Raw genomic sequence first — 13,111 nt, forward strand, 5'->3', positions numbered from 1 at the left:
AACTTTGTTGAACATCTTTTTTCTTTTCTTTCCATTTTATTTATTTATTTATTTTTAAATTCATATCCAAGTTAGTTAGCATATAGTGCAATGATGATTTCAGGAGTAGATTCCAGTGACTCATCCCCTATGTATAACACCCAAGGCCCATCACAAGTATCTTCCTTAATGCCCCTCACCCATTTAGCCCATCCCCCCACCCACAACCCCTCCAGTGACCCTCAGTTCTCTGTATTTAAGATTCTCTTATGTTTTGTCCCCCTCCTTGTTTTTATATTATTTTTGCTTCCCTTCCCTTATGTTCATGTTTTGTATCTTAAATTCCACATATGAGTGAAGTCATATGATATTTGTCTTTCTCTGACTAATTTTGCTTAGCATAATACCCTCTAGTTCCATCCACTTTGTTGCAAATGGCAAGATTTCATTCTTTTTGATCACCAAGTAATACTCCATTGTATATATAAACCACATCTTTTTTTATCCATTCATCTGTTGATGGACATTTGGGCTCTTTCCATACTTTGGCTATTGTTGATAGTGCTGCTATAAACATGGGGGTGCATGTGTCCCTTCGAAACAGCATATCTCTATCCCTTGGATAAATACCTAGTAGTGCAATTACTGGGTGATAGGGTAGTTCTATTTTTAATTTTTGAGGAAACTCCATACTGTTTTCCAGAGTGGCTATACCAGTTTGCATTTCTTTTTCTTTAATTCTTTCTTTTAATGTTTATTTATTTTTGAAAGAGAGAGAGAGAAACAGAGTGCGAGCAGGGGAGGGGCAGCAAGAGAAGGAGACACAGAATTCAAAACAGGCTCCAGGCTCTGAGCTGTCAGCACAGAGCCCGATGTGGGGCCGAACCCACAAATCACGAGATCATGACCTGAGCCAAAGTCAGACACTTAACTGACTGACCCACCCAGGCACCCCATCTTTTTATTTATTTCTAAACATACTCACAGAAGTAATAAATTCAGTAAAGTCACAGGATACAAATGCAATATTGCATTTCTATACACCAATAATGAAGCAGCAGAAAGAGAAATTAAGAAATCAATCCATTTATAATTGTACCAAAAGCAACAAGATACCTAGGAATAAACCTACCCAAAGAGGTAAAAGACCTGTACTCTTAAAACTATAAAACACTGATGAAAGAAATTGAAGATGACACAAAGAAATGGAAAGATATTCCATGCTCATGGATTACAAGAACAAATATTGTTAAAATGTCGATACTACCCAAAGCCATCTACACATTTAATGCAATCCCTACCAAAATACTAACAGCATTTTTCACAGAGCTAGAACAGACAATCCTAAAATTTGTATAGAACCACAAACCCCCACTAGCCAAAGCAACCATGAAAAAGAAAAAAAAAAAAAAAAAGCTGGAGCCATCACATTTTGGACTTCAAGTTATATTACAAAGCTGCAGTGATAAAAACAGTATGGTACTGGCACAAAAATAGACATATAGACCAATGGAACAGAATAGAAAACCCAGAAATGAACCCACAATTATATGGTCAATTAATCACACAGCAGGAAAGAAGATTCAATGGGAAAAAGTCTCTTCAACAAATGGTGTTGGGAAAACTGGACAACAACATGCAAAAGAATGAAACTGGACCACTTTCTCATACCATACACAAAAATAAATTCAAAATAGATTAAAGACCTAAATGGAGACCTGAAGCCATAAAAATCCTAGAGGAGAACACAGGCAATAACCTCTTTGACATCAGCCTAGCAACTTCTTTCTAAATAATGTTGCCTGAGGCAAGAGAAACAAAAGCAGAAATAAACTATTGGGACTTCATCAAAAAAAGACTTTTCCATAGGGAAGGAGACAACAAAACTAAAAGGGAACCTACAGAATGGGAGAAGATGTTTGCAAATGACACATCTGATAAAGAAAATATCCAAAACCTAGAAATAATTTATAAAACTCAACACCCCAAAGTGATAATCCAATTAAAAATGGGCAGAAGATATGAGCAGACATTTTTCAAACGAAGGCATACAGATGACCAACAGACACGTGAAAACATGCTCAACATCACTTATCATCAGGGAAATGCAAATCAAAACTACAATGAGAGATCACCTCACACTTGTCAGAATGGCTAAAATCAACAGCAGGAAACAACAGGTGTTGGTGAGGATGTGGAGAAAGAAGAATTCTCTTGCACGGTTGGTGGGAATGCAAACCGGTACAGCCACTGTTGAAGATAGTATGGAGGACCCTCAAAAAGTTAAAAATAGGACTATTAGGTATTTACCCAGAGAATACAAAAATACTAATTCAAAGGGATACATGCACCCTGGCATTTATAGCGGCATTATCTACAATAGCCAAACTGTGGAAACAGCCTAAGTGTCCATTGATGGATGAATGAGTAAAGAAGATGTGGTATGTATTCAAACACACACACACACACACACACATACACACACACACGCACGCACACGCACACAATGGAATATTACTCAGCCATAAAAAGAATGAAATCTTGCCATTTGCAATGATATGAAGCTAGAGAATATAATACTAAGTGAAATAAGTCAGAGAAAGACAAATACCATATGGTTTCACTTATAGGTGGAATTTAAGAAACAAAAGAGAAAATGTGGAAAAGAGAGAGAGAGAGAGAGAGAGAGGCAAACCAAGAAAGAAACAGACTCTTGTTACTAACACTGAGAACAAACTTATGGTAGCCAGAGGGGAGATGGGTGGGGGGATGGGTTAAATAGGTGACGGGGATTAAAGACGGCACTTTGTGATGAGCACAGAGAGTTGTATGAAGTGTTCAGTCACTACCTTATACACCTGAAACTAACATTACACTGTATGTTAACTAACAGAATTTGAATAAAACTTATAAGAAACCCCACAAATAAATAGAATCACAGGATCTGAGCACAGATACATGGTTAGTGCTACTGTAGCTTGTCACCAAATCACTTCTCAGAAAGTTTTTGCCATTTATACTGTGACTGACACTGTAAGGAATCCTGATTTCATCCCACAGGGACATGGAACACTATTTTTAAACCTTGGCTAATTTGATAGGTGAAAAGTGATATTGTTTCTTCAGTTGAAGTCTCTGGGGTTGGTTACTAGTGAGTCACCTCCTGAGGCTTGCATTATTTCTGTGAATTGTTGGCTCATGTCCTTTGTGCCTGTTCATCTTTTGGGATTTCGTTGTTCCTGATAGGCATGGATGAATAGCCCACTGAGGACGTTAACTCTCCTTTGTTAAAGTCTTCCAGATTCCTTAGTTCTGTTTGATTTTACTAATAATGGATTGGAGTTTTAAACATTCACAGAGTAAAGGTCACTCTGTAAAGCAGATTTGTGGAAGATTCAGAGATGGACACAGGGGCAGGGGTGGAGGGAAAGAGAGAACACCATATTCTGTGCCTGCTTTATAATTCAGCCCAAGTGAATAGATCCATGTATTGACCCAATCACAACTGTCACCTTCATTGTCACAATTTAGCCCTCATGGCTCAACAACCACTTCCTAATCCAGGTAACGACTGTCAGCTCCAAGAGTCCTCTGGACCTCAGGACTGACTCAGGATTAAACTGAAATCCAAGCATTGTGGTAACACTGTCCTTCCATTAAATTTATCCTAGGGCTGGGATCCTGACACCAAAAGATTAAATCACAGTTTGGTATATTTTTTTGATCAACAAGCAACTTGCTAAAAACTGTATTACTCTCACTACAGATCCACTGAAGATTGGAAATGTCACATAATCACTGAAGAATTTTTCAGGTAGATATGTATTCAGTAGGTGTAGACCCAGGGGGTTACCATCATTCATTATAAAACATCCATACTTGCTACAAAGGTTGCTAGCATAGGTAAGAATTTCTCCCTCTAGACCTGTGTTCTCTAAAAACATCTTGAGAACATCTTCCCCAAAATGATTTGTTAAACATGGAGGGGAAATGTTCACTTTTTGGAATCAGTGTTAGTAAATAGAAATCATCCTGCAGTAAGCCAGATGCTTCCCTATGACTCATTCCTGGTGTTTCTTCCATTTGATTAATGCCTAATTTGTTGTACTTGTTATCCAACTGCCTACATGACATATCCATCTTGATGACTAATTTTTGGCATCTCAGACAAGATGAAAAGCAAGTTTCTGACATTGCTCTCAAAGCACACCCTTCCCACACTCCTCCCCACTTAGTAAATGACAACTCCACCATCCCAGGTGCTGAAACCCCAAACCTCAGTTGTCCTCAACTCCCTCAGCCCCCAATGTGATCTTTAACAAGTACTGCCAACTCCGTGTTCAAAATATATGCAGAATCTGGACTGCCTCTTACATTTCCACACTACCACTCTGGCTGGAGTAGTTAATTAAATATCCCCCTGAGTAGTTCATGTCTGCCCTTGTACCTCTTCAGCCTATTTGCACAAAGTTGCCAGAATGATCCTGCTAAAATGAAGGTCTGATCAAGCCATCTCTCTGTTCAAAACCTTCCAGTGGACTCCAGTGTGACTCAGAGTAAGAAACAAAGACCCACAGTGGCTTCAAGGCTCCACATGACTTGCGGTCGATACCAGTCACCACACTTTCTATCCCTCCCCATGTTGCTTGCTCCACTCTAGCTACACAAGCCACCTTGCTGTGCCCTCTGATAGGTGACTCTAATGGCAGATTCCACCATGGCTTACTCCCTCACTTCCTTCAGGCTTTTCTTCTCCATGAAGACATCCTTCCCATCCTGCCTAAACCTTCAGCCCCCAATCACTCATGTTCCTATTCATGCCTTCATCTCTTTCTTCCACACTTCTCCCCAATATCCTACATATTGTGCTTATTTATCTTGTTTGTCTCCCCATCACTAGAATGTAATCTCCATGGGGCCAGGGATTTGGGTCTGCTTGCTCTCTGCTGTATTCCCAGTGCCTCACATATGGTGAGCACACCATAAGTATTTGTCAAAAAAGTGAAAAAGCTTGTCACTGATACCTGCTTTTTTCCACCCATGATGTTCACCATCACACATAAGAGCATCCTTTCCAGACACTTAAACTTTTCTTCATGTTACCACTTGTGCCTTTTTTAAAAGAAGTTTTTATTTATTTATTTTGAGAGAGAGTGGGGGGGGAGGGGCAGAGAGAAAGAATTCTGAACAGGCTGTGTCAGCACAAAGCCTGACACAGGGCTTGAACTCATAAACCATGAGATCATGACCTGAGCCAAAACCAAGAGCCAGATTCTCAACCGACTGAGTCACCCAAGGTGTCCCACCATTTGTGCCTTTTACCAGGTAGAACAGAACTTCCTTCAAGTTTTCCACACCCCTCTCCAGGCTTTCCTCTCTATCTTCTTGACTAGTTCTGGGTCACATGACAATCTGTAGTCCAGTCACTGGAAAGGAGATGGGACCACCATTGGCTGCCATGGTTTAAGCATGATTTATTCTCTGGGACATACGGCTGCTGGGGTAAAATCAGGTTAATGAGGAAGAAGCGAATGGGTTTCATACAGAAAAATAAGTGTCTGCCATGTCCGCTGAATCACAATTTCATGTCTGTGTTCACAGCTGAGCTTCACCATCTTGATGAGGAGGGGTAAGTAGGTGTTCTGACCATTTTACGGAGGAGAAAACAGAGCCACAGAGAGATCCTCCAATATGTCAACATCATGCAGTAGGTCAGTGGCGGGACCAGTGTGGTCTACCCAAGTTCTCAGTTCTGGAGAAGCAGGATGCTTTGGAGAAGAGTACAGAGGAAATCAGAGCCCCAGGGATTCATTTTCACTATGCACAAAACAACTATATGACCTCGAATAGGCGTTTTGATACCTCAGGGCCTCAGTTTGTTCATCTTTAAAATGAAAATAAAGTCCCTTTCTTGTTTTAGAGCTGCGCTTGAGCTGATTAATCATTAAGACTCTCTTCTTATCTGTTGAATTCCAGCTCAGGGAGAGAAATAGGAGTGAGTTGTTGGACTTTAAACTCTGCCCAGCCAGAAGAGAAGAATTAGATTTCTTTGTAATGATCTTTAAAACAAAACAAAACAAAACAAAACAAAACAAAACAAAACAAAAACCCTTTTGTTCTGAAAACAAATACATAAGGATTATCCTTTTAACCCTCAGTCTGTTCCTGAAGATTTCCCCTTCAGTGTATCTCTAAATCCTTCTAGTTCCAGCTTTGACATTTGAGGAACACAGGTATTCCTCGGCAGGTAGTGTTCCTCATTTGGAAATCAATCCCCTGTGAATGCATAGTTGGAAGCTTCCATTGCAGAGCAACTTCATGGAGCCAACTGCAGACGCATTTGTAGCTTGAGAGCTGTGATACCCCCGTATCTTCCTGGCCAGGGTCCTAGTCTGCACAGTTGCCAGGCAGCAGTCACTCCAAATTCTACTGTTGGCTTCTCATTCCCATGCATCGTTCCTAGCATGTCACCTGCCTGAGAGATTCAAGTTTTTTTTGCCGAAGGAGTGGCTTTATGAGGGCCACTGGGAGAGAGATGGTTATTCAATAATTTACTGAACATCGCATGCTCAGCTCTGTGCCCATATGAAGCATTTTCCAACCTTCTGACTTCATAGATTTAGATTTTCCTTTTCTGCAGTGTCAACTTGCTATTTAATAACTCTTGACTTTCGGATAGAAATTTAAGGTGTTCCATGTATTATCTCATGGGATTTTAGAATTAAGAAAAATTAGGTAACTCTCATTAGATTGTTAAGCTTGTAAAGAATGGAATTGGGATCAGATCCTAGGATTACCAGGCTGCCTCTCAAGTGTCATACCAAGTGTTAAAATTTAGGTGCTTTCAAAATAGATATTTATTTGTACCTTTAATCACCCACCATTAGGGTCTCGGGTACGTCACTTCTAAAAAACCCGGGTGGGGAATTTTGCTTAAAGAGAGCTGCTTACATATTTTAAGCCAGGGATTGGCAAACTTTTTCTGCAAAGGGCCAGATAATAACCATTTTAAGATTTATGGGCCGATATAATTTCTGTTACAACAGTTCAATTCTGCATGGTAGTGAGAAAGCAGCCATAGACCATACATAAACAACTCAGCATGGCTTGTGTTTCAATAAAACTTTACAAAAACAGGTGGCATGTTTCCTTTGGCTCATGGGCCATTATTTGTTGACCTCTGATCCAAGCTTGGTGCTCTTAGTACCATGCATTCTTTTATGTCCTGCTTTCAAGGGCATTGGTAAAAATAATTCTCTCTGATTTTCTTGGTCAAGTGGGAAAGTGAAATTGTTTCACAAAATAGTCATCCCAATACTCCAGAGAAGTCTGCACATTCACCTCACCAATATATCCCACAACTTTTTCTTTGGTTGTCAAATGATCCTTTATTGAAATGTTTTCCTTTGTAGTTCTTAACTAGCTGGGTATTATACTGCACCACTGTTGATGTCATCTATGATGTCATAAGGGTGGCAGCCATCAACATTGCAGCCCACCGATTGAGCAGTTCCCAGAATCTCTTTCATGGTTCTAGAGAGTTCTCTGGCTAAAGATCGGTGCTGCATCTGTGGGGCAATGTTGACAAGCTCATCAAAAGAGGTATTTTCACTGTGCCTAATATTTTTGTGCTGCTTTCTGTCTCTTGGCGGTTCCTTGAGGGCTTTGATAATCAGGGCAGAGGCAGAAAGGACCACTTCAATCTGGGCCTGTACGTTCTGAACGGTCATTTTCATTGTAATCTTCAGACCCTTCCAATCATTGGTGCCTTGGCAAAGTCATCACCAACCTTTGTTGGAGACAGATCCTGGGAGCCAGTCTACTGGGCCAGGGCAAATGATATGGCACCAACTTTCCCACTGGTGCACTTCAGGTATACAACTTTGATCTCGTTGGGGTCAAACTTAGGCATGGTAGAGGTGGCTGGTGTTGGGTGAGCCCAGATGCAGGACAACTGAAAACAGTTGCACCTTCACCTCACCTGAGCCAAAAAACTCTTTGACAAATTTGACAGAAATATCATAGACTTATAGAATGTTAGTGCACAGGGATATTTAAGATCATCTAGTCTTAAACTCCTCATTGTACAGGTGGGGAAACAAAGTAAATTTTTCAACCTCCCATCTAAAATAAGTTCAAGTAGGGGTGCCTGGGTGGATTAGTCGATTAAGCATCTGACTTCGGCTCAGGTCATGATCCCGTGGTTTGTGAGTTGGAGCCCCACATCGGCCTCTGTGCCGACAGCTCAGAGCCTGGATCCTGCTTCAGATTCTGTGTCTCCCCCCCCCCCCCGCACTCTGTCTCTGTCTCTCTCTCTCTCTCTCAAAAATAAACATTAAAAAAAATTTTTTTAAGAAGTACAGGATATACTTGGAAGACCAAGAACTGATGAGTATAGAACTTAATGTGTGGTTCAAATATTGACATTTCTTTGCCAAAGAAAAAAACTACAACATATAAAAATGCATCCTGATAACTTTCTTTCTTACCTTAGTCATATTAGAGTTTGTTGTTCCAACAAGACATTGTAAAGGCTTTTAAAAATATCAGGCAAAAATATATGAAAAGCTATCTTATGTTCCTAGACTTGAGCAAATATCTTCAAAATGTTGCCCCTCTGGGTCCTGACACTCAACAACCTCTTGTTTGGATGTAGCCCTCCCACAGGATGCCCGAGCACCTGGTGTTGCGGTTGCTGTAGAATGCAGATGGCATGCTCACTTCAAGGGCACTCAGGGGACTATTAGGGAGTCACAAGGGATGGGGCAGTCACCTGAGAGTAGGAACAGCAAAGCTGTCACCACTCCTAGACCCACAAGGCTGAGCAGAGTGAGCAGTAGAACCTGCAGTCATGAAAGGGAGCAGTGGCACTCAGTCAGTACTCTAATTTCTGTATTAAACTCTTCTATTTAGAGTGATGCCCTTTTCCTGACTCAACCCTAAATATACAGCCAGAGGCTACCTCGCAGGTGAATAAATACCCTGACCCTGCTCCACTCCCTTCTAGTCTCTACCAGAACTCTCCCTTGCAGACCACTTAGTGTAGACCAGCAAGTCAGCCTCCGGGGCAGAGAGCTGGGTCTAGGGGAAGGGAGGGGACCGGTTGTAGAATAGTTACTGTGTGACCATATTTCCAAGAAAATTTGAGAACTAACAACTTCAGCTCTCGATATGTAGGAAAAGGTAAAGGTAACAACTTTCTCTGTACTCTCTTTCCAAATAAAAAAGTAGACAAAGTCTTCAAAATGAGTTTCCATGAAAAAGTAAGAAACTAAAAAAGCAGCACATTTGCTGAATGGCTCCTTTGTTTTAATGAAACTGAGTGACATTTAAATATGTTTTATAAAAAAGACTCTACATGGAATAATGGTCTCTATGAACCACCTGTGCTTTGCCTTTATGGAGGAGAGAAAAAAAAAACTGATCCTGAATTTTTATAAAGAAATTTAAATTAGACATTAAAATAAAAGAAGAAAACCTTATCACTTGAGTAGCTACTTAGCTACAAGAGTAATTAAAGCAGTGATTCATCCTATGGAGAATTCTAGCAGAAGCTGGTAATTCTTTCTCTCTATTAGAAACCCTCCTGGGAACCAAGAGAACTCTCTAGAACAGCACAGTTCAATAGCAAAATAATGCAAACCACAAACAGGAGCTGCATACAAAGTTACCTAGAAACCACATTTTAAAAAATAAAAATAGATGGGGCACCTCTGTGGCTCCGTCGGTTAAGTGGCCAACTTTTGATTTTTGGCTCTGGTCGTGATCTCACAGTTTCGTGAGTTTGAAACCCACGTGGGGCTCTGTGCTGGCAGTGGGGAGCCTGCTTGGGATTCTCTGCCTCTCCCTCTCCCTCTTCCCCACCCCACCACTCACACTTTCTTTCTTGAAATAAATAAACTTAAAAAAATCTTTTTAAAAAGTAAAAATAGATAAAATTAATAAATAATAATGTATTTTTATTTAACCCAGTATTTCCAAAGTATTATCCTTCCACCTATAATCAATATTAGAAGTCATTAATAAGCTATCTTACATTCTTCTTTCAGTGCTGCGTCTTTGAAATCTGAGGTATATTTTACAAGTACAGCACATCTCAAGTCACATTCAGGTGCTCAGTCACTGGCATGTGACTAGTGGCTACCGTGAGACCGCACAGCTTAGAGTATGTCCCAAGGTTGGGTAAGAGCCTGTCTCTCATACAAAGGAATGAAGCATAATATAAAAGAGCAGGGACTACTCTCTGTGTGTTTCACCGATGTTTCTAGTTCTCCTTGCCTTTTAGGTGCATATGAGGATTCTTCCCCAGCCCCTCGTAGCTGGGCAAGGCCACATGACTTGCTTTGGCCAACGAGATGCGAGCAGACATGACCCATCACCTCCAGTGAGCTGCACTGAAGAGCTGGCGTGGGCTTCTCTGCGCTCTCTCTTATCCTGGCCTGGGGACTGTGGACACTTGTGCTGGTATGGAGGTGCCCTGAGGTTGAAGCTGCCTGAAATGCTGAGCCAACACTTGGAGGGGGCACAGCTGTCCTACATGAGAGGTATGGTGACTTTTGTTCCACTCAGTCCCTGCGTCTCTCAACCGACCTTCTCAAGGTTCCGATAACAGCTCCTCCTCCCTACTCTTTCAACCCCTCTCTGATATTGCTAGCCCTGAGCCTTGCCCACTTCTTTGTAAACTGCCCCTTTTGAACCTCCCTTCAGTTACCCCATTTGTGCCATCTGTTTTCTGTTGTGATTCTGATTGATACAGTTTGCTATATTGATCAAATGTGAAATGAGCCTAAAGACAGAATAAAATGAAGGGCAGCTGGGTGACTCAGTCTGTTAAGCGTCCGGCTTTGGCTCAGGTCATGATCTCACAGCTCGTGAGTTTAAGTCTCGAGTCGGGCTCTGTGCTGACAGCCTGCTTCCGATTCTGTGTCTCCCTCTTTCTCTGCTCCCCCTCCACTCATGTTCTGTCTCTCTCTCTTTCAAAAATAAACATTAAAAATTAAAAAAACAAAAAGACAGGATAAAATGAGTATCCTGAAGAAGTAATCCCTTGAATGAGTGTAAATCAAGTTTTAAAGCAATAGTCTACGATAGTTTTCTCACCAATCACACTTACACAACAGATTCTCTGTGGGGGCACCTGGGTGGCTCGGTTGGTTGAGCTTCTGGCTCTTGGTTTTGGTTCAGGTCATGATCTCACAGTTCATGGGTTCAAGCCCTATATCGGGCTCCATGTCTGCTTGGGATTATCTTTCTCCCTCTCTCTCTGCTCCTCTCCTCTCTCTCTCTCTAAAAATAAATAAATAAACTTTAAAAAAAAAAAAAAGATTCTCTTTCTCTTCTTTGGGTAAAGATGGGCATTCATTGTTCCTAGTGATTTGTGTCTATGTGTTTAACAAATCTGTTTGCTTGAAACTGATGGTCTTGATTCTTTCTTGAAATATGTTCCAAGAATTTGCTTACAAATGTATGCTTGGCATAAATAGCAAGAAATCAAAAATAACTAGAAATTGTGGTTAATGGCCGCCCTCAAATAAGTTTTATACCTACAGGCTTGTACCTCAGGCTTGAGTTCCTAAGGAGAAAACTGAGACTTAGGAGTTATTGTTGTGTTACTTGTTCACTGTAGAAAGATCAGAGCAATACAAATGAGCACAAAGAAGATAAAAATACCTCCTCTCACAAAAATAATCACCACTAGTGCATATAATTCCAAATGTTTTTTTTTTTTAATTTTTTTTTTTTCAATGTTTATTTATTTTTGACAGAGAGAGACAGAGCATGAACGGGGGAGGGGCAGAGAGAGAGGGAGACACAGAATGGGAAACAGGCTCCAGGCTCTGAGCCATCAGCCCAGAGCCTGACGCGGGGCTCGAACTCACGGACCTCGAGATCGTGACCTGGCTGAAGTCGGACGCTTAACCGACTGCGCCACCCAGGCGCCCCTCCAAATGTTTTTAAAATTATATCATCTTGTCTGAAAATAATTTTTTAATTTGTGTTTTTGACTAAAGTTTGGACTTAATTTCCTTTCAGTAAGTATGTTTTTATACCATTATTCATTATAGTAACTGCTTTGTCATTATTATCCCTTTCTGTTTTATTAGCTCATGCCAATTTTCCAATACCAAAATAATATTATATACCTTTGTATTTTCAAGTATTTGGCCAAATTTTCTGCAGATAAATTCTTGGAAATGAGAATGCCCATTATAGAAGGTATACATGATTTAAAAGCTTCAGATAGATTTCCCATATGCCCCCCAGAGCACAATCAGTCATTTTATACTCTTAATAGGAATGCAAGAGGTTCCTCTATTCCCACACAGACACCTTGCCAATACTGAGTATTATCTTTGATTCTGGCTCTTTGATAAGAAATAAACAGTAATTTGCTTTAAGCTTGTACTTCTATAGTTACAGTGAGAGAGAAAATATTTCCATGTTTTGGACAATTCTATTTCTTCACTTATTCATTGTACTTGCATTTTGTAGACAAAATTAGTCTTTGTAATTTTCCTATTTTGCAATTAGTGAATGTTTAGAGTTGTAAAACTCTCTGAATGCTAATGTTTGAGTGTTTTTGTTAGACTATTTCCTGACATATACTGTTCCTTACCATATCTCTACAGTCCCTATGGCATCAAAGATATGTTTTCATTATAAATGAGTTTATAATGAGAGAGTTAAGTAACTTAACCAGAATGACTTAGTTATTTTAGAAGATGCTACTCATGCTATCCCTCAATCCCCTGCCCACCTAGTGCGTTCATTTTTTGGCTGCCATGATCTTTGGTGGCTAACAATTCAGAGTTGCACCCTTCTCTGGAAAATTGTCCTCAGCCTGTCCCAAATGCCTGGATGGCCTGCAAACAATGACCGACTGATGCAGTGGAGATACAAAGGCCCGGACTGCTTGCTTTAAGGCCAGAAGATTCCGTGGTACGTTTGTTCCAGATCTTCCCATAAAGTCAAGTTGAGGTGAGGCTTCACCTGAAACCTCGTCTTTGCCTAGATTCTGCCCCTTGTCTTAGTCTGCTTCCTTCATTCCTCCAGATTCCACCGAAGAGAACATCTTTGATAAGTCACTTTTATAAAACCCTTCCTCTCAGCCACAGCTTCCGGGGAACCCAAC

At 40.6% G+C, this 13,111-nt stretch overlaps 1 pseudogene; it reads right to left on the bottom strand.

Moving 5' to 3' along the window:
* Positions 1 to 7,409: 7,409 nt before the first annotated feature.
* LOC124510190 (60S ribosomal protein L12-like) lies at positions 7,410 to 8,477 on the bottom strand (annotated as a pseudogene).
* Positions 8,478 to 13,111: the final 4,634 nt, after the last annotated feature.

This window comes from Lynx rufus, unplaced genomic scaffold (assembly GCF_022079265.1).
Source record: "Lynx rufus isolate CCGP_SWC_20201006 ecotype Redwood Valley unplaced genomic scaffold, mLynRuf1.p SCAF_1, whole genome shotgun sequence".
In the NCBI taxonomy this organism is placed as follows: Eukaryota; Metazoa; Chordata; class Mammalia; order Carnivora; family Felidae; genus Lynx; species Lynx rufus.